Source organism: Triturus cristatus, chromosome 9, assembly GCF_964204655.1.
Source record: "Triturus cristatus chromosome 9, aTriCri1.1, whole genome shotgun sequence".
NCBI classification, from domain to species: Eukaryota; Metazoa; Chordata; class Amphibia; order Caudata; family Salamandridae; genus Triturus; species Triturus cristatus.
This window is the reverse complement of record NC_140592.1, coordinates 320,050,735-320,077,351: the sequence shown is the minus strand read 5'-3', so window position 1 is coordinate 320,077,351 and position 26,617 is coordinate 320,050,735. Positions and strand designations below refer to the sequence as shown.

General features: G+C 47.0%; 1 protein-coding gene across 4 annotated transcripts in view; it reads right to left on the bottom strand.

Moving 5' to 3' along the window:
* IP6K1 (inositol hexakisphosphate kinase 1) overlaps positions 1–26,617 on the bottom strand; it is a 293,451-nt gene that overhangs the window by 105,619 nt on the left and 161,215 nt on the right. Inside the window, exon 3 of one of the 4 annotated variants that reach the window (XM_085625034.1) lies at positions 17,516–17,637. The exons of the other annotated variants lie outside the window; for them this stretch is intronic. The gene's annotated coding sequence lies outside the window, so the exon portion shown is untranslated. The remainder of the gene's footprint in view (positions 1–17,515; positions 17,638–26,617) is intronic. 4 annotated transcript variants of the gene reach the window in all.

Here is a 26,617-nt window from a genome sequence, read left to right as displayed (position 1 = left end):
AGAGTCACACTCAAGGTTACAGGCCATCTGGAGAGCTCCCTGTTCTCAGACTTCCGCTCTTTAGGTGTCTCATCTCTGAAGCGCCTGGGCTAGTCTTATTCGGCGCCTCGAGGCATCAGTGTATTGTGGCCCAGCCTCCTCCTCAGCCTGTAATTGGTCCCGGTGTAAGGTCTGTTCGGTGTGCTCAGGACTCCAGCCACCTCTCCCCTCAGCTCGTAAAATCAGGAAAGCATGGGAGATGAGGAGGTGAGGCGGTGCGTGGACAAACACCAGGCTCACCTCTTACCGTCAGAGTCTACGAGGAGTGGCAACGCTCGGTTCCTCTGCGGCTGCTTTTGTTATCCCCGGTCGTTCCGCACATGCAAGGGGTGGGGCCTCTTCCCCGTCACACTGAGCTCCCCCAGGCGGCAGCCAGAAAGTTGTAGATTTACTATGTTTGGGGGTCCACGGCGCTGGGTCTCTCGTCTTATGCGGCAGCTGCAGTCCGCAAGATTGCGGTTCTCAATGCAGCGAGCGCTGCACTCAGCTCCACTCCTTAGTCTGCCAGGGACCAGATCTCTTGCCTCCGCAGCACACGGGTCCCTTGATATCAACTCCTCAGGGGCCGCACTATGCTGCACACCCTCAGCTGCCGCGTCGGGGATCTTGATCTCTTGCCTCCGGCTATCTACCGTAGTGGCTAGCCACCCCCCCCCCTAAACGGCACTCTTAAACATACTTAACCCATTCTACAATACGGTAAGTGCTGGGCCTGGCAGTCAAGTCAAGGAAAGCTTTATTCGGCTGCTTTTTAAGACAGACATAAAAGCACATAATTATAAAAAATTACATTTCATAAAATTTGCAACTTTGTCAGATAAAAATACAATTCATTTTCAATTAAAACATGGTGCGACAATTACAACTCCATGGTAATGCATTTCCTAATTTAAAGCACATTTTTTTTTTTTAACGTTGCTAATCTCCATGCTATGTGCTCATTTTCCAATAGCTGGAGTAAAAACATAGCTGGTCGGCACTGCCTAAGCCCTAGATTTTTTTAAAGTGGAATAATCCAGACTTTCCTTGCCTCTACATAATATTTGAAAAACAGGACTAGATGCATAGTAGACTGATCAGAAATGTTGTCACAAGGGCATGATAAATTGCGCGACCAGTCGTTCATTTTCAGCAAAGACACTAGTCTATGTATATTACCCAGTCTTAGCCTAGTTAAAAGGAATATCTCAAAGGTTCCAGGTACGAATGATAGGTAAGGCTCCATCGCCAAGGTTGTGCGTAACAGCTGATGTCGCCTCACAGTAATTTTTTTTTAATGTTTTCCCTACCATTCTAATAGTTTCCAGGAGCTGAAGGCCCTCTTTTTAAAAAAATCTTTCTTGGGATCTCCATCATAGATGTAGGATTTAAAAAATATTCTGGGTGACCCAGGTCCTTCATAAAGTCATGGACGAATTTAATCCAAGGAATCGATAAGGCCCCCTCTAGCCTCAAGGTATCTTTTAGGATCTCCCTATTTAATTTTGTCTGATCCTTACACCATACTCTATGCCACAAGAGTATTGGTTCTAATTTTACAAGATCAGCTATGTAATGAAGACCCAACACTTCGTGGCAGATAAATGAGGAGGAACTAGGGGGTACAGAAAGAATATGCCTTAAAAAGGTATTTTCAACTATTTGTAACGGGGTAGCATCTGCGAAACCCCACACCCCAGCCCCATAGGTTGCTATGGTAATACATTTTGCTTTATATATTTGTAACAGTTCTGGGGTGGTTTCCTGCCTAGTTTTTTGGCAAAAGTTACTAGAACTGATGTGGATCTAGAAAATGCCAAAACATTTTTGCAGATCGATTAGCAGCCCATGAGTCACGCTGATTAAAAAGTATACCTAAGTAGGAAAACGTTTTTGTTGATGATAACTTTTTCCCGTCTATATACATTACTCGAGTCTTCGGAGTCCCTTGCCTACATCTCATGACATTAGTCTTAGCTATGTTGGTTTTAAAACCTAGGTCCTTCATAAATATACTAAAGCTATCCAGACCTCTCTGGAGGCAGTTTTGGGTACGTGCCATCAATATGGCATCATCCGCATAAAGAAGTGCGGGAATAGGCCGGCCACCTACTTGAGGAAAGTCTTTGTCCTGCAGGAGTAAGGCTTCATATAATCCGTTTACATAAAGATTAAAAAGAAAAGGGGCCAGGACGCAGCCTTGTCTGACCCCTCAAATGGGAAAAGGTTGAGTACATTCGCCCTTCAGGCCATTCTGAACACTTGCAGTAGCTCCATTATACAGCCGCCTTAAGAACATGATAATTTGCGGTCAACCCCTACTGTCTCGAGGACCTCCCACAGCCTATTATGTCTAACTGAATCAAAGGCCGCAGTAAGGTCCACGAAGGCCAAAAAAAGACTTCCTTTTTTTATTCTGGTATACTTGCCAACCAAAGTTGACAAGTTTAAGCTCTGTTGAATTGTGCCAACGCCAGCACAAAATCCATACTGCAGGTCTGATATTATCTGACTATCCTCTGCCCAGTCTAGGAGGCGCTCCAGGATGACCCTCTCTATCACTTTGACCATGGAATCCAGGAAGGAGATTGGTCTGTAACACTCTGGATCTTGTCGATCACCCTTTTTAAAGATTGGAATTATTATTGATTGCACCCAAGTCTGGGGGGAAAGGGACTTTATGCTGGCGTTAATAACCTGAGTTAAAATAGGCCCCCACAAAGCAACATTGAGTTTAAACATGTCAACAGCGACCCCATCGGGTCCAGGGGCTTTACCTGGCCTGGCAGTTTTTGTAGGGCCACCCCCAAATGTTTTGCCTTCACCCCTCCTGTTTTCTGATCTCATCTGTGTTGGTTTTTAGAACACTGTACATTTTACCACTGCTAACCAGTGCTAAAGTGATTGAGCAGGTCTCCCCTTTAAACATGGTAGAAGTGCTTACACCCAATTTGCATGTTTAATCTACTTGCAAGTCCCTAGTAAAGTGGTACTACCTGTATCCAAGGCCTATATATTAAATGCTACTAACAATTACGCCCAAATTAGATAGGGGAACGAAGGTGGGCTAACAAACCAGATTAGGGTGACTTGCTAAGTAAGGCAAGGATGTGTTCTCGCGCCAATCCTCTTCACGCTCTATATAAATGGCTTGATTAAACAGTTAATATATTGTAGGAGCGATCCCCCCAAGCTTGCAGGCCAAGAGGTGCCTGCGCTACTTTTCGCAGATGACACACTGCTAATTTCTAGGTCCCCGATGGGGCTCCAAATCCTTTTGGACAAGTTTGGGAGGGGCTGTGAGGATCATGGGCTAGAAATTAGAAGTCTTAACCTGTAGCATAACACTGGGCTCAACCATACTAGAAGAGGTGAAATAATTTGATTACCTAAGGGTGAGGTTCACTACTACACTATCATGGTCACCACAATTACAAAAAATCCAATTCTCGCTGCAGCACGAAGGGATGGCTTTAACCAAAAAACTAAGAAAGTCAACTTACAGACCATTGACCCCAGCAATCCAAGTATACCAACCAAAGGGAATAGGGGCCGCACTGTATGGTGCGGAGCTTTGGGAACACGTCAACGCAGCTGCTATCGAAAAAACTGAAAACAATTTTATTTGATCAGTGCTGGAGCTTCCCCGAAACGCACCGCTCACAGCAATGCCCTTAGATCTGGGCATGAAGAGGGTTGCTCATGCAATCACCCTACAGCCCCTAACTTTTTGGATGCACATATGGGTGAATGACTCACCATTACCAATGAAAGATTCACTCCAAGAAATACTATCATTGGACACCAGAGGGTGTATCCAGTGGTTTAATCACATCAAGCAATGGATGGGCAAACTCAGCATGAGTGACCAATGGCTATCCCACAAAAAATTTTTAAAACTGCGCAAATCTCCTCAAAAAGAGATATTAGATCCAAGTGGAGGACAAGCTCGCTAATTAGGAGAGATGCAGGGGAATTAATCAGATTTCTCAATATTAAAGATAAAATGCAGCAAGAAGATTTTTTGAACCGAATAGAACCACCATTCGCAAAATCATTACATTTAAAATTCAGGTACGGCATTCTACCAGTTAACAGTTTTGTTAGTAGCTGGAATGATGTTGATATCCCGCCCAGTTGCCCAGGGTGTGAGGCTGTCCTCGAATCAGACGTACACTTCCTATTCTTTTGTCCCATGTACAAACAAACAAGAAGGACCTGGCTAGTCCCAATTTGTCGAATTCTGGCAGCCAATCGCTTAACAGATATTGTCAGAATTCTGAAAAGCAATAGAACATAATACTTGATCTTCAGCCTGTCCAGATATTTGCTTCACGCATGGACGATACGAAGTGGAAAATTAACATATTTACAATAATTATGCCCAGGGTTGCGAGTACGTTAAATGCAGGGAAGATAAATAGAGTGCATGGATGGGTAACCTTCATGGGTCTATAATGGAAGGGAACTGTAATGTTTTACTACTATTCTGATTAGAACATGCCAGACACCTCAGTGAAGCCAAGCACAAGTGTTTGAGGTATGGCTAGTGGACACTGAGAAGCCCACATAAAGCGATGATGGGATTTTAGCATGTGATGGCTTAACTGATAATGCTGCCACTTTTATAACCAACATCTTTAATATACTTGTGACGACAAGATTTAATTGAGATTTTATTGTACATATTGGGGCATATGCATCAACATTGGCATTTGCGATTCCTTATTAGCGAAAAATAAGGAATCGCTAATAAGGAATAGCAAAAGGCTATGCATGTAGGAATCGCTATTCAAATAGCGATTCCTTAACTTTCCTTAATTGCTACTAGCAAATTGCGAGTAGCAATTAAGGAATGCCATCCCAATCATTCCTATGGGCCTCCAGGCCCATAGGAATGAATTGGAGATTGCATGAGCAAATAGCGAGTACCAGTAGGTTCTCGCAAATTGCTCATGTAATTTCAAGGGTGCAAGGGTGTCAAAATGACACCCTATTGCACCCCTGAAATTGATATGTGCACATATGTTGCACACACACATGCTCTAAGGGCATGTGTGTGCGCAACATGAAACTTTGAAAAATGCACAAAAGTGCATTTTTCAAACTTTTAGCAAATTACCATGCAGTTCATCTTCATGGTAATTTGCTCCCCCTATTAGCGAATTCGCTAATTGTTTTACTTTCATGCATTGCATTTAAGGAATCCCAAATAGAGATTCCTTAAATTAAGGAATCTCAATTTGGGATTCCTTAAATGCTATCGCTATTTAAGGAATCGCTATTTAAGGATTCCTTAAATAGCGATTTTTGCTTTTGGGTTGATGCATTGGGATTGGGTATTTTTAACTCAATACCGGGAGCTATTAGCGAATCGGTATTTTACCGACTGGATTTTGGCTTGATGCATGAGGCCGATTGTCATTTTAGCATGATTCGGTCACAGATGCTTTAAATGTACTAGCAGTAGGCACTTTATCATTCAATAACACAAGTACGACTGCAAACAGAATGCTATTATAAAGGAAGAGTTATCAGATATAACACATCCAACAGTATATCTAACTATGGGCATTTGACACAAAGTCTGTTGTTATTCCATCTCCTTCTTTAAAAATGCTCTTGTTAAAAATGAACGGTAAATTGATGTGCTGTTATGGTTTTTACGATGAAATCGAATAAAGATATGTATTGATTTATTAAATTCTACTGGTGGGCCTAAAGCACCTTCTGTGCCATCTACTTAAGTAGCTCTTTTAAACATGTCTCAGGACTGCCATTGCAGCCGTTGTGTGTCGTTTTAAAGTGCCATTCCTACCTGACAAAAAAAACCAACAACCTTTGACTGGCCTAAACCTGCCTTTTACATACATACATTACGGCCACCCCTATGGTAGGCCCTAAACGTCACACAGGGCAGGGTGAAGAACAATTAGGAAATTGAACCCATGTTTTTAAGTTTTACATGCTGTGGTAGTGAAAAACTCAAAAATCATTTTCCACTACTGTGCGGCTTACTTCTCCCATAGGATAACATTGGGTTAAGTGATTACATTGTTTGGGACTAGGTAGGAATGTAATGCTTGGTCTCTAGGGAATTGTAATTTTTAATTCTCTTTAATGGTAAAATCGGATTTTCAATCACAATTCTGAAAATGCCACTTTTAAAAAGTAAACGTTTTCTTGTCCTAAGCATTTGTTTCCTGCAGCCTGTATCTTGGGTCACATGATTAGGTCTAGTTGGCCTTTGTGTATCCCTCCGAGACAGCATTACAATAGAGGGCCAGGGTGATGGCAGGTTGGGTCATCCTGACTTGATGAGGGTGTACGACTGTCGGAAAGACTGGGACCAAAACAGCTAGGTAGGAAAGGACACAAATTCGGGGTGAGGGGGGGTATAATACTCCTGAAGTTTTCTCCCATTTCAATATAAGCACGTATGGAAATGGGACCCTCAGACCCACTCCTCAGATCACTTCTGGACAGGTGAAAGACACAGAAGGACTGCTCTGCTGCCATGCTGCTGGAAGGACTGCTGCCTGAGGAAGAAAGTCTGGACCTACTCCTTGAACCTAGAGCCAACAGAGACCACAAGGCCAGTTAGCTAGTCCTTAGACTCAAAGCTACAGGGACATAACCAGCTCCAGAGATCTGCCCAGCATCTGCCCAGCCTCACCTGGCCCTGCCGGTGCCCTGCTACTGGCCTCCTCTGGAGTCAGACCGGATCAAAGAGGTGCCTCCTAGGTCCTAGACCCTTGGCTGGCATCAGAATGTACTCCTCGTGGCCCAACCGAGCATTTCCTCAGAACAGACACATCGCATCTCGACGCAAACAAGGACCTCCCATCAAAACACCTTGAAGACCCGGATGAGCGGCCTCTTCGGAAACAACGCAGCATGATGCAACTCGATGCAGGACCTCTAATCGTGGCCCTTGCAATTCACCCGAACCAATGCATTGTGCCGCAACTTCCAGTCCTTGCAGCTCCTCATTGGAACAGACATTGTACGTTGCAACCAGAAGCAGGACCTCGCATAACAACCCTTTCATCACAGCCCTCTAACTTCTCCTGGCCCAACGGTGGGTTTACTCAGAACAGATGCAGCGCATTGCAGCTCCTTGCAGCCCCAGATCAGCGGCCTCATCGGAACAGACGCAGTATGATGCAACTTGACGGAAGACCTTGCATCGCAGCCCTTGCAGCTCCACATCAGGACCGACGCACGCAAGATCATAGGGTACAATTCTCAGTGGTACTAACCTGGTCCCGGTTTCTGGCCCACACTCTATTGTGGTCGACCTGAACTTGTGACTTTGTTCTGATCCAGCACGATCGGATAACCACAGTTGCCGCTTTGTACTTTAAGGCGCTATAATTACCTTAAAACTTTGAAATTCCATATCTCCGGTTTGATTGATTGGATTTTTGTTGTTTAGGTGTCAAATAATATTAGATTTTACTCTAGTTTTCCAAATTGGTTTGGGATGCTCCGTGTTTTGAGTTTTCACTTTATTACTGTTTAAGTGCTGCATAAATACTTTACACATTGCCGCTAATTTAAGCCTGACCCCTTTTGCATCAAGCTACCAGAAGGTTAGGCAAGAGTTAATTTAGTGACTTTTTGAGGGTCACTCTGACCAGGAGTGTGATTGTTGATTAAGAAGGGCTCACACCCTACTCTACCAACAACTCAATTTCTCACATTACATGTTTACTGAATGACCAAATGGATTTAGAAATGCATACCGAATTCCAATTTGGAATGGGGCGTTTAGGGGACTGCTTCCAAATTGAGTTGAAATGCTTTGTATCAATAGTTTGAGACTGCAATTTTGGTCGAAAACCATTAATAGGTAACAGACTACTCAAAGAAGGTGGTAACCCATTTGTGAATGAAAATAAATAAAAAAGTATATATGGAAGTGGGAAAACTGGCTCATTAAAAAAAAAAAAAACATCCCTACGATGGCATCCCATCGCGGTCACATGCAATTTTTTACTTTCCTCATTTATAGTGATAAACAGATTGAACTGCAGACCATTCTGAATGGTGATTTTGTGAACCAAACCTATTAGTACATAGGTCGGGGTGCAAAATGAGAACAGATTCACAAAATGTTAGTGTGCAATTTCCAACCACTTATTGCAAATCGGCTCTTTATATATCAGACCCAACATTGTTTCAGGAAAATCCCCGGCTGGCATCTACTTACAGCACGATGGCAAAATCCTGTCCAAGTTAACTGCAGGACCTATGTTACTTCAAAGGTATCTAGTGTACCATATCAACTTCTCCTTGCTTCAAAACTGGTGAAGCCCCCACACATACTTCATGTGGCATGGAGGTAACATCAGAAACTTCTAACGGGCCACTGTCTAACCATAGGTCATGCTTCTTTTCTGACAGCCACAATGATCAGGAAAACGCCCATAAAGCAGGAACTTTATTGCTTTTTTGTTTGGTTTTAAAGAATGCAAATTAACACTTGTACAGGCAAGCAAGGGGTTTAAATGGTAGGCACCATGGACCCAGCATTACAGTAATATCAGATCTCTTGCAGGACTACTGGCTTACAGGACAGTGGCGGATCTTCAAGATACATATTCGGTGTAATAGCAATATTTATTTCCATGGATCGAAGTGGGAGTTCTATTCATTAGAACAGTTGTGTAACCAAAATAGTGTTTTCACCCTGAGAGGGAATTATAAATAAAGTGAAAGTTTTTTTTACAGCGGAAAGAGTTTAGTTCAGCCTGGGAGTAGTTGATCTGTCTGACCCCTTGCTCAACCTTCATGGCAGAGGAATGGAGAGCTCTAGGAGCGGTCGAGGGAAACCTAACCTTCTGATGTTTGCCTATTTAGCTCGATGCAGGGCCAGATGAACAAGTTACTTACCTTCGGTAACGCTTTTTCTGGTGGATACAGTATCTGCCTGTGGATTCCTCACCTTGTGAATATCCCCCTGCGCCAGCAATCCACTGAACTTTTCTTCCCCAGCATTCCACGTCGACGTGGGCGACGTCGTAATACATCGGCTCCGCTCGCGACTCCGTATGACGTCACCGGAGCCATAAGAGGCCCACGTCGGCGTGATGACGTCAGTTCCACCCATTTTTTCCGTGCCTTCGAGGCAAACAGGTGAACCAACGACAAACTCAAAGAATACACAGTATACAACACTCCAACACATATACACAGTATATAAAGGAGAAAGATGCCAAATGAACAAGCATTTCCAACAAATGAACAAGCATCACAAACAAGACTTATCCTATGGCATACGAAGGTGGACAACGGGGAGGCGAGTGGGCCAGTGAGGAATCCACAGGCAGATACTGTATCCACCAGAAAAAGCGTTACCGAAGGTAAGTAACTTGTTCTTCTGATGGATACATCTGCCAGTGGATTCCTCACCTTGTGAATAGATTCCCACAGCAGTCCCCATTCCCGGAGGAGGGTGTCCACCTTCCTATACCAGAAAGTCTTGCAAGACAGAGCGCGCGAAGTGGCCCTCCCTCCTCATCTGAGTCCAAGCAATAATGCTTTGCGAAAGTATGGAGGGAGGCCCAAGTCGCGGCTTTACAAATATCTGCCACAGGAACACCCTGGGCCAGAGCAGATGTTGAAGACTTAGCTCTAGTAGAGTGAGCACGAATACCCACAGGAGGAGTCTTACCAGCCTGGGCGTAGCAGATCTTGATGGTAAGGACAATCCACCTTGACAAAGTGCGCTTGTGCACCGCTCTACCCTTTGAATGACCAACGTAGCCAACGAAAAGTTGATCATCAAGGCGAAAGTCCTTAGTCCTATCCAAGTAAAAGCTGACAGCTCTCTTTGGGTCCAGACGATGGAGTCTTTCCTCCTCTTTAGAAGGATGAGGGGGTGGATAGAAAACAGGGAGGGTAATAGACTGCCCCAAATGGAAAGGCGTAACAACTTTTGGCAGGAAGGCAGCCCTGGTCCTGAGAACCATCCGTTCAGCATGTAAGGTAAGAAATGGAGGTTTGGAACTAAGAGCTTGAAGCTCACTCACCCTCCTTGCCGAGGTTATGGCTACAAGAAAAACCACCTTAAAGGACAACAGCCTCAACGGACAGTTATGTAGAGGCTCAAAAGGAGACCCCATCAGAAAGGTCAAAACAAGATTAAGATCCCACTGTGGCATTACAAAAGGAGTGGGAGGAAACATGTTTGTAAGGCCCTTGATGAACCTCAGAACAACCGGAGATTTAAATAGCGACGGTTGATCCGGAAGGCATAGAAAAGCCGACAAGGCCGAAAGATAGCCCTTGACCGTGGCCACAGCACAGCCCTGCTGAGCCAAGGAAAGGGCAAACTGGAGCACCTCAGAAAGATGGGCTTTCAAAGGGTCAATGGATCTCTCTCCACACCATTTAACAAACTTGGACCACCTATAGGAGTAAATGGACTTGGTGGAGTGTCGCCTGGCCGATAAAATAACATCCACCACATCAGGTGGGAGAGAGAAGGAACTCAGGTTGCCCCGTTCAATCTCCAGGCATGAAGGTGCAAGCTCTGGAGGTGGGGGTGTAGAACCTGCCCCTCCGACTGCGAGAGGAGGTCTGCCCTCAGAGGGAGACGGAGCGGAGGGCACGAGGAGAGGTGGAGAAGATCTGTGTACCATACCCTTCTTGGCCAATCCGGGGCGATCAATATGACTTGGGCCCGGTCTTGGCGAATCTTCCTCAGAACCCGAGGAATCAAGGGTATGGGAGGAAACGCGTAAAGGAGCTGTGAGTCCCAACTCAACTGAAACGCGTCCCCCAGCGCCCCCTGCAACGGAAACTGCAGAATGACGGGCAGTGCGCGTTCTCGCGGGTGGCGAACAGGTCCACTCGAGGTGTCCCCCACGTCCGAAAGACATGACGAACTACCTCCGGATGGAGCCTCCACTCGTGATCGGCGGAGAACTGCCGACTGAGACTGTCCGCACGCACGTTCAGTACCCCGGCCAGATGATTTGCCATCAGACAAATCTGATGGTCCTGAGCCCAGGACCATAGACGCAGGGCCTCTCTGCACAGACAAAGACCCCACTCCTCCCTGCTTGTTGACATACCACATCGCGGTCGTGTTGTCCGTCAGGACTTGAACCGACTGACTGCGAAGGGAAGGGAGGAAGGCCTTGAGTGCCAAACGAATCGCCCGCAATTCCAGAAGGTTGATATGAAGCAACCTCTCCTCTGGAGACCAAAGACCCTTGATCTCCAGATCCCCCAGATGAGCACCCCACCCTAGAGTGGATGCATCCGTAATCACTGTGGCCACCGATAGAGGTAGATGAAAGTGCTTTCCTTGAGACAGATTGCCCTCCACGCTCCACCAAGACAGATCCGCTGCAGCTTCTCCGGAGATCCTGATCGACTCCCCAAGATCTCCATTGTGCTGATACCACTGCTTGCGGAGGCACCACTGGAGCGCCCTCATGTGCAAGCGTGCATGGCTGACCAACAGAATGCAGGAAGCGAACAGACTGAGCAGGCGAAGAACCTTCAGAACTGGAACAACCGCTCCATTGTGGAATAAAGGGACCATTTCCTGAATGTCGAGAATCCTTTGAGGAGGAGGGAATGCTCGACACACAGTAGTGTCCAGTACTGCTCCTATGAACAGGTTGCGTTGAGAGGGCACCAGGTGAGATTTGGGCACATTGATTGAAAAACCCAAGTCGAATAACAGCTGAGTTGTCACCTGCAGATGACGCTGCACCATCTCTGGGGACTCTGCCTTCAGAAGCCAATCGTCCAGGTAGGGGAAGACCGGAATCCCCGACCTCCTGAGATGAGCAGCCACCACTGCCATCACCTTTGTGAAGACTCGAGGTGCGGTAGTAAGACCAAACGGGAGGACCGCAAACTGGTAGTGTTGCGACCCAACCGTAAAACGGAGATACTTCCTGTGCGACTTCAGGATTGGGACATGAAAGTACGCGTCCTGCAAGTCGAGCGACACCATCCAGTCTCCTTGCTGCAACGCTTGAAGGACCTGCGCAAGGGTCAGAATCTTGAACTTCTCCTGTTTCAGGTAAAGGTTCAAGATTCTGAGGTCCAGAATCGGACGCAATCTGCCGTCCTTTTTGGGGATCAGAAAATACCGGGAGTAGCATCCCTGACCCCTTTCCTGCTCCGGAACCACCTCTATCGCACCCTTTTGAAGCAAGGCTAGAACTTCTTTCTGCAGGAGAAGCAGATGGTCTTCCGAGCAATAACCTTGGCAAGGAGGGTAAGGGGGAGGAAACTCCCGAAAGGGAAGGGCGTACCCAGTCTCCACGAGGTTCAAAACCCAAAGGTCGGTTGTAACAGATTTCCAACCCCGTAGAAAGTAGGACACCCGACCCCCCACAGGTCTTACATGATCCAGGATGGGGGATCTAGGGCTGCTTCCCTGAAGCCTCATTTGGAGCAGAGGAGGAGGAGGAAGAAGAAGAAGGGTTGCGACCGGAACCTCTCCGACCCCTTTGCTTCCCTCTATAGGAGCGATAGAGGGGATTCTGCTGCTGTTGTTGCTGCTGCTGCTGGGGCTGACGAAAGGAACGAAAAGATGATCTTCCGAAACCCCTAGCCTTTCGGAATGTTGAACCCCTAGCAGGAGCCTGCAGACCCAAGGACTTCGCCGTCAACCTACTGTCCTTAAAACGTTGAAGGGCAGAATCCGCCTTCTCCCCAAACAACTTCTGTCCGTCAAAAGGCAGATCTACCAGCGTGGCCTGGACATCTTCTGAAAAGCCTGAAGAACGGAGCCAAGCCTGTCTCCTTGCAGCAATGGACGAACCCATAATCCTCGCCACCGAGTCCGCCGTATCCAGCCCAGACTGGATCACCTGCCTGGGAGCCGCCTGAGTGTCCGCAACAACTTCCAAGAAGGACGACTTATCCCCCTCAGGTAACTTAGGGGCCAAAGTTTTTATAGAGTCCATCAGGGCATGAACATAACGCCCCAGCAAGCATGTGGCATTTGATGACTTCAACGCCATACTTCCAGAGGAGAAAGTCTTTTTGGCCGCCTGATCAACTTTCTTTGACTCCCTATCAGCAGGAGATTGGGGGAAAGCACCCGAAGCATGTTTAGAACATGAAGCCTGCACCACTAGGCTCTCCGGAGAAGGATGCGTGGATAAAAAATCCGGGTCTCCTGGTGCAACCCTGTACCTCCTTGCCACCTGTCTGCAAACCGCCGGAGCTGATAGAGGCTTCTTCCACACCTCCAACACTGGATCCAAGAGAGCCTCATTGAAAGGTAACAAAGGCTCCGAAGCCGACGTCGGAGAGTGCAACACCTCTGTAAGCAGGTTGGATTTGTACTCCACAGAGGGCAGCAGCAGATCTAACAACTCCGCGGCCTTCTTGATCACGACATGGTAGGGTGCCAATTCCTGTGGAGGAGAAGACCTTGCAGAAGCATGCTCCCACTCTGGGGTGGTATCCAAACCACTTGCTACCTCTATTCCATCAAACTCATCTGAAGAAGAGTCGACTTCACCTTCTTCCACCTCTGCCCGATATCTTTCTTCCTCCAACACCCTTTGGGCCTCCCGCCTCGATCGGATCCGGGGAGCCGGCGTCGTCGACGTTGTACGCGGCGTCGGTGGAGCCAAAGGCACCGGCGTCGGAGGCGCCATAGGAGGAGTCGGCGGCGCCGGACGCGGCGCCGATGGAGTCGGCCTCGGCGTCGAAGAAGGCTCCGAAGATTGACGGTCCATCCGAGGTCGAATCGGATCCCCAACCGGCGCCGGAAACTGCCAAGAAGGCGCCATCGGCATAAAGGGTAGAAAAGGAGCCTGAGCGTATTGCTGCGGCACTCCCAGTGTAAACGCCATCGGACCCACGGGACCTGCTGGTGCTCCGGATGGGAAGGATGCCTTCTGAAAAATGCCATACATGGCATTCAGAAATCCCGAAGGATCCGTACCTGGAGCCGGGAATTGGGGATAAGGGACCGTCCCTGTATCCCCTTGCGGAGTCACCAGCGTCGGCTCCTCAGAATCATCCACCGGAGCCGCAGAGTCATCAGGCACCGGAACAGCCTCCTCCTGCTCCTGCTCATCCAAATGAACATCAGATTCCACTCGACCCGGAGTCGAAGCCTTGGACGGTGCCGGCGACGGGGAACGAGCTGGAGCCCGCTTCGGCGAGGGAGACTTCGGAGACTTATCAGGAGAAGGCGAAGGGGACAAGGCCTTGCTCCGACGTCGACGGGGCGAAGCCGACCTCCACCTCCTAGATTTCGAGGACCGACGTCGAGAAGAATGCTTCCTCTTCTTGTGGTGCTTCTTCGACGACCTCGAAGTCGATGACTCTCGCCTAGATTTCTCCTTTTTTCTCCCCCTCTTCTCCTCACCGATCTTCTTCATGAAGAGTTTGGTCTTCCTCTCCTTCAGCGCTTTAGGATTCATGCTCCTACAGCACCCGCACTCTTCCATGTCATGATCAGAGGAAAGACACCATAAACAGTTCTGATGCGGATCCGTCATGGACATCAGGCCTCCGCATTCCCTACAGGGCTTAAAGCCCGACTTCCTCGTCGAAGACCTACCGATTTTACCAAAGATACACAACTAGACTACAAAGTAGCTAAAGAGCACTGGGAAAAAACCGTTGCGAGTCGACGGCGCGGAAAAAAGGGAACTGACGTCATCACGCCGACGTGGGCCTCTTATGGCTCCGGTGACGTCATACGGAGTCGCGAACTGAGCCGATGTATTAGGACGTCGCCCACGTCGACGTGGAATGCTGGGGAAGAAAAGTTCCGTGGAATGTTGGCGCAGGGGGATATTCACAAGGTGAGGAATCCACTGGCAGATGTATCCATCAGAAATAGTGTGCAAGGAAGCTAGCTTAAGAATCCCATTATAAAAGTTAATTTAATGCATTTTCTTTACTCGATTTGAGATTTTCTGCAAAATGTATTTATTGAGGTTTAGCATATAAAGTCAAAACAATAATGAGGATCACGGTTCCGGAAGGCGAGGGATAAGTAATGGACAGACTAAGATGCGGAGAGTCAACAAGTCAAGTTTCTTGTTGCCCTCACACACCCCAAGGGATGTCATGCTTTATGATTGGGCGGGTGCTCCTAGTCGGGCCATACCCATATCCATCATCCAGGGTGCAAACTGACCGCTTGATCTCTCTCCCCTCCCTTTCCATAGGTTGCCAAACGCGTCAGAGATGCCCACTTTCCCAACTTCTATTCTCCATCGCCATGGAGCCGTTGGCCCATCGCCTTAGCCTGGAACGCCACCAATGGGGAAGCCCCTCGGACGGAATGTACGAGTCGCCATACATGGATGTCCTACTACTATACATCCAGGATGCCTCCACGGATACAGCCTCGTTATCTGTGACATTTCAGGAATTTGAGGACGCTGCGGCCTTCGAGTAAATTGGGGGAAATCGTGCACCTATCCATTTTGCCACCTCGGCCCCCCATAGGTGATTCGTCTGGGCAATACCCATTAACCTGGAAGACAGTAGGGTCTGATACCCAAGGGTCAGATTATATCACTTTCAAAAGGGACCTGTCTGAGGGCAACCTGAAACGTGCTTTCACAGCACTCAAGTCCCAAATGAGATTTTGCCAGCAGCTACACCTCGCTCTACCAGGAAGGATAGCGCGTTCTAAAATGATTGTCCTTCCCGCCTCCTATATTACTTTGTAAACATGTCAATGTTCTTACACTTGTGCTTCTTTCAAGACCTGGATCGAATGCTGGGGGACCTACTGTGGAGTGGTGGGAGGCAACTGGAAGCCCTGCATAAACTCCAATTGCCGGCGGGTCAGGGGAGGGCTTGGGGCATCATCCTTCGAATCTTGCTATCTAGCGGGCCAGCTCCAACGGGAGGCCCTCTGGCCCGGTAGGCACAAATCTGCACGAGACAAGTGCAGGGGAAGGCCCTCTCGTCCTACACGTCAGACAACAGCTCCTTCAGCCCTCTATTAAAACACGCAGATGGCAATCTTGGTCCCTGCATGGGTGGATTGCCAGAAAGTGTCTAGCCAGGTTCTTCCAGCTGATGAAAAAGGACCCCCCCCCCCCGCTTCCTCTCCCAATATTCCCCTCCAGGGCCTACCAGGACCCTTGGGTTCTTTCACTGCTGATCAGCTGACAGAATGGCACACACGGTCCTTCAATACCGTGGGTGACCTCTTTCAAGACACTCCGATCCTTACATTCGATCAACTCCACCAAGACTAAAACATCCCCCCGGGTCAGTTCCTAACACATGGGAAATGACAACAGCATTCTGCTCACTATGGAGAGCCTTAGACGTAAACCCACCTACCCACGCGGTGATACATACCCTCTACCTCATGGGAGGTGGCCGACACATCATTACTTGCCTATACAAAGCTCTCAGGGAACATATGGGACTCCCATTGTCCCACCTCTGTCACTTTTGGGAAGAGGAGCTGGCAAGCCCTCTTCACGATACCGAGTGGTCCAGAGCCCTGGAGTCCCCCCAGACTGTCTCCAGGTATGCTGGTATACTGGTATATTAACATCAAATATATGATCCTCCACAGGCCATACCCCCACACCCTCTAGACTAAACCATACATTTCCCACAGCTAATCTTACTTGCCTTAGCAGCCGATCTCCAACATATGCTTTGGTCCTGCCCCAGGATAGCCGGCTTCTGGCACGCCACAGAACTCAACACATTAAATTCCTGCGAGGCCACTGGTGCTGGCGCGCTTTGCAACCTCGCTCTCCTGTTAGCCAAGGATCTCCTAACCATGAACTGGAGAGCCCAACATCCCCCAGATCTCCTTCAGTGGCACAAGGCACTGCCCTGCTGTGGACAGGCCTAAAGCTCAGCATTGCACTGGGAAGAAGCTTGACGAATTCACTGATGCCTTCTAGCTGCAGCATGGGACACTGCTTTCACAGTCCAAGGAACTAACCGCTGAGGACCCTCCCCTCCACCCTCACCTTCCTGAAACTCAATAACCCCCCTCGTCCACTATGCCCAATGGAGGCCTAAGGAGGCTCTGTGCAATGCTTGATACCCCCCAGTGCGTATGATCAACTTCCCCTCTAATTAACCCAGAATTACCCACTCCTCCCTGGAAGAATCGTAACATGCTAGAGGTCACACTACCCTTGTGATTGTCCCCATGCTTGCTTCCCTTCCTGTATATTACCCTCCAGCCCGCAATTCTTTCTAATGTAATCTAACACCATCCTCCCAACACTGCTTGTGCCCTTCCCTGGTTTCTTCCTTTCAAACTTGACACCCACCCCTCCATTCTGGCCTTCCGCACCGGTAAGCGGAGGCTCCACATAGCATCTTAAATTGGGTCACTAATATCCTACCGAGGCACACAGGGAAATTTTTAAATATGGCACGCCATCACACAGTAAAAAGCAGTTCAATGATTCATCATCCCCACAACGAGTCAATACTTTCCTTTTTTTTTTCAACCCATATAATAACATACAAATTAAAACACAGGCATTCTGATGCTCACTGTTATTTTTCTATCATGCTGATTGTGAAGTCACCGAATCTTGTATCCTGTTGCTTTTTCTGCTGAAACTGTAATGTACTTGCTGGATGCAACTTGCTCTCTTCTTCAACCTGTTGTAACTACTGATGTCCAAAATCAATGAAACCCAATAATAAAAATAAAAACTAAATTGTTGTTCATTATTAAACTTATAAACATTTCAATTGCATTATTTACTCTGAAGCAATAACTCCAGTGGTAAATACTGTACTATACACGACTTCCTAAACCGATTAAACCTGTAAGAAAACAGAATTAATGTAATAACCATTGCCTGGTTCCCTCTGTATTTTTTCCCTTAAGGTCACTAGTTACACGAGTTTTATCTCTACCCTTATATTCTGTAACGCGCATTTGGCTGGTGTGCTGGCGACTGGGACCACCAGGCACCCATTCCAAGTGGGCCATCTATCAGATCCGTCAATATTAACTGCAGACCCCAACATCGACCAAAGATTATGCTACAAAATTCTGGGCTCATGTGAAGGATGCAAGTATTTCTATTCACTCATCTGCTAGGGTTTTCAATGGGACCCACTCCTATCGTCCTTCCGTAAGACTATTCTTTCTGCCACTGCCCATAATTCAGCTTCTTTCATACACCTGCTATGCATCAGTCCCTCGCAAAGTATTCATTTGTTTATACTGAATTTGAGATCAACATTTTTTTAATTTAATTTTTTTATTATGTCTGCCAATTTTAGTCAGACATTTTTTTGTTTACATCTCAGGATATATTACTTGCATTTGAAATAGGTTCAACTGAACTCGTTGAATAAGTGCACAACTGGTACATTTTGAGCAATGTCTGAATAGTCAAATGTTTTTACTTGCCGAGTACTTTTATTTAACTGTACAGTAATTTTACATTAACCCTGGGGAGGCTGGCAATGGAAGCGGATGTAGTGTCCCAGTCCGACAAGAAATGGCGTGATGCCCTTGAGTCCCTGACAGAGGTTGTTGTTTCCTTTCTGCATATGCGGAGTCAATTCAAATACCTTCATTGTGTCTAATACAACTATGGAAGTTTGTGGGAGTTGGGATGGGATCCACAGATTAGCTGTCCAGGTGACTGCATGACACTGTGTTCTGCTAAGCAAATGGATGCAAGAGTAGGTTATTGGACTCTAAATCATCATCATAAAACTATATGTCGATCTACAGAAGATCATACAAGCACAGAACCATAAAACTACCTTAAAACACACACATCACTGTATGAACACATGAAATTCCCACAATTCCTACATAAAAAATGGTAGCCCAATACCATCGATCAGCACTTTTATACAGAGCGACTCCATGAAACACAAAAACATTTGTAAAACAATGATAAATTAGATAAAACATAGTACAAAAAAAGTACAAGGAGAAAAGGCCTAAGAAAGCAATAAACCTGGGCCAAGGGGGATTCTCACAAGGAGCAATAACTCTACTCAATGATAACTGTTGTGGAATCTGGTGGAGAGACCACCTGGCCCTCCTTAATGCTTCACCTGAGATGCCCTCACATTTGCACAAATGCACTTTCACCGCCAACCCCAGGCTACCTAGAGGCATCTTGCGACCACAAACACTACCAGCCTAGAAATATTAGATCGTAAAATCCTGGAGGCGGATTAGTAACTCCTAACACCCAGGGTCTTACACTGGAGCAATATCCATTTTCCCCGCTGGGAAACATACGCTGGGCAGAAGAACAAAAGCTAGGTAAATCTTCGGGATGCCCCTTGCACGCCAACTGTGTGTTCTGATACTTTGCATTTGTCCACTTAGCACATAAGGTCGTGATGGGTTGGCACTGATATCTAAATTGTAACTCTAAATGTCCACAGGAAGGTTTCCTCTAGAACTGCCATTACTCGTTACTTGGCAGTACGTTTATAATACATGGGATTCTGCAATCTCTGCATTAAAAAACTGTCTCTAATTTCTTTTAAATCTGCAACTTCTGTTGCACTCAGTGGCCTACTATATATGGAATAAAGTGACCGCTTCCATACATTATAAAGACATTGCAAGTCACTGAGGAGATCCATGACCATATAGAGGCATGAGACCGAAGGCAGAGTTCCTTTTTAAGTTTATGGAACTATTCAAATGAAAGGGATAGGTTTTCATTTTGCAGCAGAGATTGTATTTTTATTCTTTGTTTGCAAACATGCTCTCTCTATCTTATGAAAGAGGTATGCACTACGGATTTAAGTGGCTTGGGGGAAAGGTGACGGTGTAATGATATATTATAAGGAACATAGTACCCCCGCCGTACACAATAAGAATATTGCAAGTCACCACAGAGTTCCATAACCTTATCAAGGAATGCTGCCTTCGACCTTTTACCGCTATATGGTCATGGAACTCTTTGGTGACTTTCTCGTATATAATATACAGGATTCCGCAATTCCTATATGAAAATCGGTCTCCAATTTCTTTATAATAGGAAACTTGTGACACAGCCAGTTCCCAATTATATAGAAATAAGTACTGACGTCAGAATGCCTGCTGCCAGAGCCAGTAGTTACAGAGAAAGGCAGGTCAGATCATGGAGCATAATTAAGCAGCTGTTTAAGGAACAAAAGGAAACGTTACTTTTCTTTCTTCTGCTCTGTTTTTCTAGCTGTATAGTAATAAGGAGATATTTATGACTAAATGTAAATTTTTTGCTCCTCCTAGGTAATTATATACAAATTAGAATCTTTCTGAATGTTTCTACACATTCAGAGCAACTGCACCTTTTATTAAAAAATGTATTTGTATTAAACTGATCAGAATATCTTTTTGCAGCAAATATGCATATCTTCACTACCTTGTATCACCAGTTTTGATGGTAGGTTCTCCCAATACTTTAGGTCATCAAAAGCACTTTAAGCCCTTTCTGTGACGGAGATGTTTGAAGAGATCAGAACTGCACGAAGGGGGTTAACTGTGGTGTGCTGCTGTGCATACCACAAAGACTTGGTGCAGGATCCATGCACAGGCCTCAGGCTCTTGCTACTCAGCCCCGAAGGACAGTTGTCAGCCGCTTGCATAAATAGCATCCTGGTAATTTCCATTGATGAAACAGCTTTTTTGATGTGTTAGATTGTGCACTAGAAATTTTATTTGTATTCTTCGTGTTTTCAAACATGCTCTCTTTCATATGCAATAGCTACACACCAAGGATCTAAGTTGTTCAAAGGAAAGGTGATGGTGTGGCCATATATTATAAGGAATAAAGCACCTCCTGATGTACATGATAAGGATATTCCAAGTCAGTCAACTCAGGGTTTCATTAACTTGTAATGGAACTCTGCCTTGTTCCATGGAACTCCTTGGTGCATTGCAATATTCTAATAATGTATAGTGGGTGTACTTTATCCCATATACAATAGGTGACCTATGATGCAAAAAGCTTCTAATTATATAGAAATTACATCAGAGCTCAACTGTAATAACTTAGAACAGTTGAGTGCTGCCACCACAATGCCTTGCATATTGTGCTTCAGAGGATTTTCTCTTTCAATCCCTGTATTTTGTTTCAGAGACTCCTGCAATTTTAGGGTATTTATGTATTTATATTTTCTCTTAGGACTTATCTACACTGGGTGGCTTGGTTGTATTTTCAAGCATGCAGGAATTACTTTTTTTCTGTATGCTCTCTGGTTGATGCATGGCATGGGCTTCTCACAGGATACGTTACTGCAGCACCCTATTGGGTCTTTGAACTATACTTTTACCTATTCTTAGATTTCTTTGTGTTCGTATAGAGTTTTTCGTATTTGAGACTCTGCACAACAATTTTGACAGATGCGAAGCAGCGAAATAAATTTACTTCGTTATTCTAGTTATTTATATTTAGTTGAAGGAACTATATGTACATATACTTTTTTTTGTATTTGCAGATATCAAGAGATTATTTTGTGGCTTTTCCTGGTGAAAGCACTCCTTGTGCCGAAACGCGTGTAGAAACCATCTGGTTTCTAGCCACGGATTTTTGACTAAGCCGAATGGTTCTCAGATTCATCCATTGTTGCTGCGTTAAACCTAGCTTTTTAATTCTTGATAATCATGTAAAGTAGATTGATCAGCTACTGTAAAATTAACCCTACATATCAATTTTTCTGGTAATTGTCAATTTGTATGTCATGTATATATATTTATGTCTTTAGTTATTCGAATGATTGAGTGAATGTTGATATGACTGGTGTAAGCATATGGATTGATTTATATTTCATATTTATTTTACTAAATCATCAAAATATATTTTTTACTTTTAGTTCTTGTTCCTTCAGTTTATTATGAACTATTGTCAGTTCTTGATTGTATTTTGAGTTGCCTTAGGACTTTGCAGGTTCTGGCAACAGACATTGTGATATAAATGCAGCCAAATGGAAAGGACAGGTCATGGAGCATAAAGCTGCACTTACAAACAGCGAAAACTAAACAGGGCATTCATCTGATCTGATTTTCTAAACGAACTGTGATAAGCAGAAAGGAGACATTAAAAAGGTAACATGCTTATTTTTCCCACGCTTTAGGTAATTAGAGGAAAGATTCAACTTCCACACGGTTCTACACTTCCTGAGCTACACATCCTGAGCTGCGATGTTTTTTCATATGACTTGTATTAAATTGATTCTAATCTTTCTGCAATAATTATTGCGCCAAGCATTTAAGTGGTTTGTGGGAAGGGTGATGGTGTCGAACAAGTTACTTACCTTCGGTAACGCTTTTTCTGGTGGATACAGTATCTGCCTGTGGATTCCTCACCTTGTGAATATCCCCTGCGCCAGCATTCTACGGAACTTTTTTTCCCCAGCTCTCTACGCCGACGTGGACGACGTCATAATGCATCGGCTCTGCTCGCGACTCCGTATGACGTCTCAGGAGCCATAAGAGAGCCACGTCGGCGTGATGACGTCAGTTCCACCCATTTTTTCCGTGCTTCCGAGGCGAACAGGTGGACCAACGACAGATTCAAAGTATACACAGTATACAATATTCAATCAAATATATATAGTACACATACAAAAGGAAAGCTAAAGAAAACAAGCATTTCCTACCAATGTACCAGAAAGAAAGAAGCTACAAAGCATAACATCTCAAGCAAGACACCTTAAAGGACAACAGCCTCAAAGGACAGCTATGTAGAGGCTCAAATGGGGACCCCATCAGAAAGGTTCAAACAAGATTAAGGTCCCACTGAGGCATTACAAAGGGAGTGGGAGGAAACATGTTTGTAAGGCCCTTAATAAACCTCAGTACAACCGGAGATTTAAACAGCGACGGCTGATCCGGAAGGCATAGAAAAGCCGATAAGGCCGAAAGATAGCCCTTGACCGTGGCCACAGCACAGCCCTGCTGAGCCAAGGAAAGAGCAAACTGGAGAACATCAGAAAGATGGGCTTTTAAAGGGTCACTGGACCTCTCTCCACACCACTTAACAAATTTAGACCACCTGTAGGAGTAAATGGATTTGGTGGAGTGTCGCCTGGCCGATAAAATAACGTCCACCACATCAGGTGGGAGAGAGAAAGAACTCAGGTTGCCCCGTTCAATCTCCAGGCATGAAGGTGTAAGCTCTGGAGGTGGGGGTGTAGAACCTGCCCCTCCGACTGCGAGAGGAGGTCTGCCCTCAGAGGGAGACGGAGCGGAGGGCACGAGGAGAGGTGGAGAAGATCCGTATACCACACCCTTCTTGGCCAATCCGGGGCGACCAATATGACTTGGGCCCGGTCTTGGTGAATCTTCCTCAGAACCCGAGGATTCAAGGGTATGGGAGGAAACGCGTAAAGGAGTTGTGAGCCCCAATTCAACTGAAAAGCATCCCCCAACGCTCCCTGCATCGGAAACTGGAGACTGCAGAATGACGGGCAGTGCGCGTTCTCGTGAGTGGCGAACAGGTCCAGCCGAGGAGTCCCCCACGTCCAAAAGACGTGACGAACCACCTCCGGATGGAGCCTCCACTCGTGGTCGGCGGAGAACTGCCGACTGAGACTGTCCGCACATACGATCAACACCCCGGCAAGATGATTTGCCATGAGACAAATCCGATGGTCCTGAGCCCAGGACCAGAGACGCAGAGCCTCTCTGCATAGACAAAGAGACCCCACTCCTCCCTGCTTGTTGACATACCACATTGCGATAGTGTTGTCCGTCAGGACTTGAACAGACTGACCGCGAAGGGAAGGGAGGAAGGCTTTGAGCGCCAAACGAATCGCCCGCAACTCCAGAAGGTTGATGTGAAGCAACCTTTCCTCTGGAGACCAAGGACCCTTGATCTCCAGATCCCCCAGATGAGCACCCCACCCTAAAGTGGAGGCATCCGTTATCACTGTGACCACCGATGGAGGCAGATGGAAGGGCTTTCCTTGTGACAGATTGCCCTCCACGCTCCACCAAGATAGATCCGCTGCAGCTTCTCTGGAGATCTTGATCGACTCCCTGAGATCCCCATTGTGCTGATACCACTGCTTGCGGAGGCACCACTGGAGCGCTCTCATGTGCCAGCGTGCATGGTTGACCAACAGAATACAGGAAGCGAACAGACCGAGCAGGCGAAGGACCTTCAGAACTGGAACAACGGCTCCATTGTGGAATAAAGGGACCATCTCCTGAAGTTCGAGAATTCTTTGTGGAGGAGGAAGTGCTCGACACACAGTAGTGTCCAGTACCGCCCCTATAAACAGGTTGCGTTGAGAGGGCACCAGGTGAGATTTGGGCACATTGATCGAAAAACCCAAGTCGAATAACAGTTGAGATGTTACCTGCAGATGACGCTGCACCATCTCTGGGGACTCTGCCTTCAGAAGCCAGTCGTCCAGGTAGGGGAAAACTGGAATCCCCGACCTCCTGAGATGAGCAGCCACCACTGCCATCACCTTTGTGAAGACTCGAGGTGCGGTAGTAAGACCAAACGGGAGGACCGCAAACTGGTAGTGTTGCAACCCAACCGTAAAACGGAGATACTTTCTGTGCGACTTCAGGATTGGGACATGGAAGTACGCGTCCTGCAAGTCGAGCGACACCATCCAGTCTCCTTGCTGCAACGCTTGAAGAACCTGCGCAAGGGTCAGCATCTTGAATTTCTCCTGTTTCAGGTAAAAGTTCAAGATTCTGAGGTCCAGTATCGGACGCAATCTGCCGTCCTTTTTGGGAATCAGGAAATACCGGGAGTAGCATCCCTGACCCCTTTCCTGCTCCGGAACCACCTCTATTGCACCCTTTTGAAGCAAGCCTAGAACCTCTTTCTGAAGGAGAAGCAGATGGTCCTCTGAGCAGTAACCTTGGCAAGGAGGGTAAGGGGGAGGAAACTCCCCGAAAGGGAAGGGCGTACCCAGTCTCTACGAGGTTCAAAACCCAAAGGTCTGTCGTAACAGATTCCCAACCCCGTAGAAAGTAGGACACCCGACCCCCCACAGGTCTTACATGATCCGGGATGGGGGATCTAGGACTGCTTCCCTGAAGCCTCATTGGGAGCAGAGGAGGAGGAAGAAGCAGAGGTGTTGCGTCCAGAACCTCTCCGACCCCTTTGTCTCCCTCTATAGGATTTATAAAGGGGATTCTGCTGCTGCTGTTGCTGCTGAGGCTGTCGGTAGGAGCGAAAAGATGACCGTCCAAAGCCCCTACATTTTCTAAAGACAGAACCCTTTGCAGGAGCTTGCAGACCCAATGACTTTGCTTTTAATCTGCTGTCTTTAAATCTTTGTAGAGCAGAATCTGCCTTTTCACCAAACAACTTCTGCCCATCAAAAGGCAAATCCACTAATGTGGCTTGAACATCCGCGGAGAATCCCGACGAACGGAGCCATGCCTGCCTTCTTGCAGCTATGGACGAGCCCATAATCCTTGCCACCGAATCCGTCGTATCCAATCCCGACTGGATCACCTGTCTGGCTGCGGCCGGAGTGTCCGAAACCACCTCCAAAAAGGACGCCTTATCGCCCTCCGGCAACTTAGGGGCCAAAGTCTTCATTGAGTCCATCAATGCGTGCACGTAACGCCTCAGCAAACACGTGGCATTGGATGACTTGAATGCCATACTCCCCGAAGAGAAAGTCTTTTTAGCAGCCTGGTCCACCTTCTTAGACTCCCTATCTGCGGGAGACTGAGGGAAAGCCCCCAAAGCATGCTTCGAGCAGGATGCCTGCACAACTAGGCTCTCTGGAGAAGGGTGTATAGATAGAAAATCCGGATCCCCAGGCGCCACCCTATACCTTCTTGCCACCTGTCTGGAAACCGCCGGAGAAGAAAGTGGTTTCCGCCATACCTCCAAAACAGGCTCCAAGATGGCCTCGTTAAAGGGCAGTAAAGGCTCTGAAGTGGAAGTGGGAGAGTGCAGAACCTCTGTCAACAAGTTCGATTTATACTCTGCCGAAGGCAACTGTAAATCCAACAGCTCTGCAGCCTTTTTGATAACAGTATGGTAGGGAGCCAGTTCTTGTGGAGGAGAGGATCTTGCCGATGTGTGCTCCCATTCTGGGCTGGTGTCTAGGCCACTAGCCTCTTGTATGCCCTCAAAATCATCAGAGGATGTGTCCACCTCACCTTCCTCTACCTCTTTTCTGTACCTTCCTTCTTCCAACACCCTTTGGGCCTCCCTCCTCGATCGAATCCGGGGAGCTGGCGTAGACGACGTCGTACGCGGCGTCGTCGGTGGAGCCAGAGATGTTGGAGTCGGCGGCACTATAGACTGCGTCGGCGCCGCCGGACGCGGCGCCGATGGAGTCGGCAGCGGCGTCGAGGAAGGCTCTGAAGCAGGCCGATCCATCCGAAGTCGTGACGGATCCCCAGACGGCGCCGGAAACTGCCACGAAGGCGCCATCGGCAGAAAGGGCATGAAGGGGTCTGAGCATAATGCTACGGCACCCCCAACGTATAAGCCATGGGACCAGTTGGTGCTCCGGATGGGAAGGCCGCCCTATTAAAAATACCATACATGGCATTTAAGAACTGAGTAGAATCAGTACCTGGAGCAGGAAACTGAGGATAAGGCACTGAACCTGCATCCCTCTGCGGAGTATTCGGCAGCGGCGCCGTAGTGTCCTCCACCGGAGCCATAGATTCTTCAAGCGCCAGAGTCGG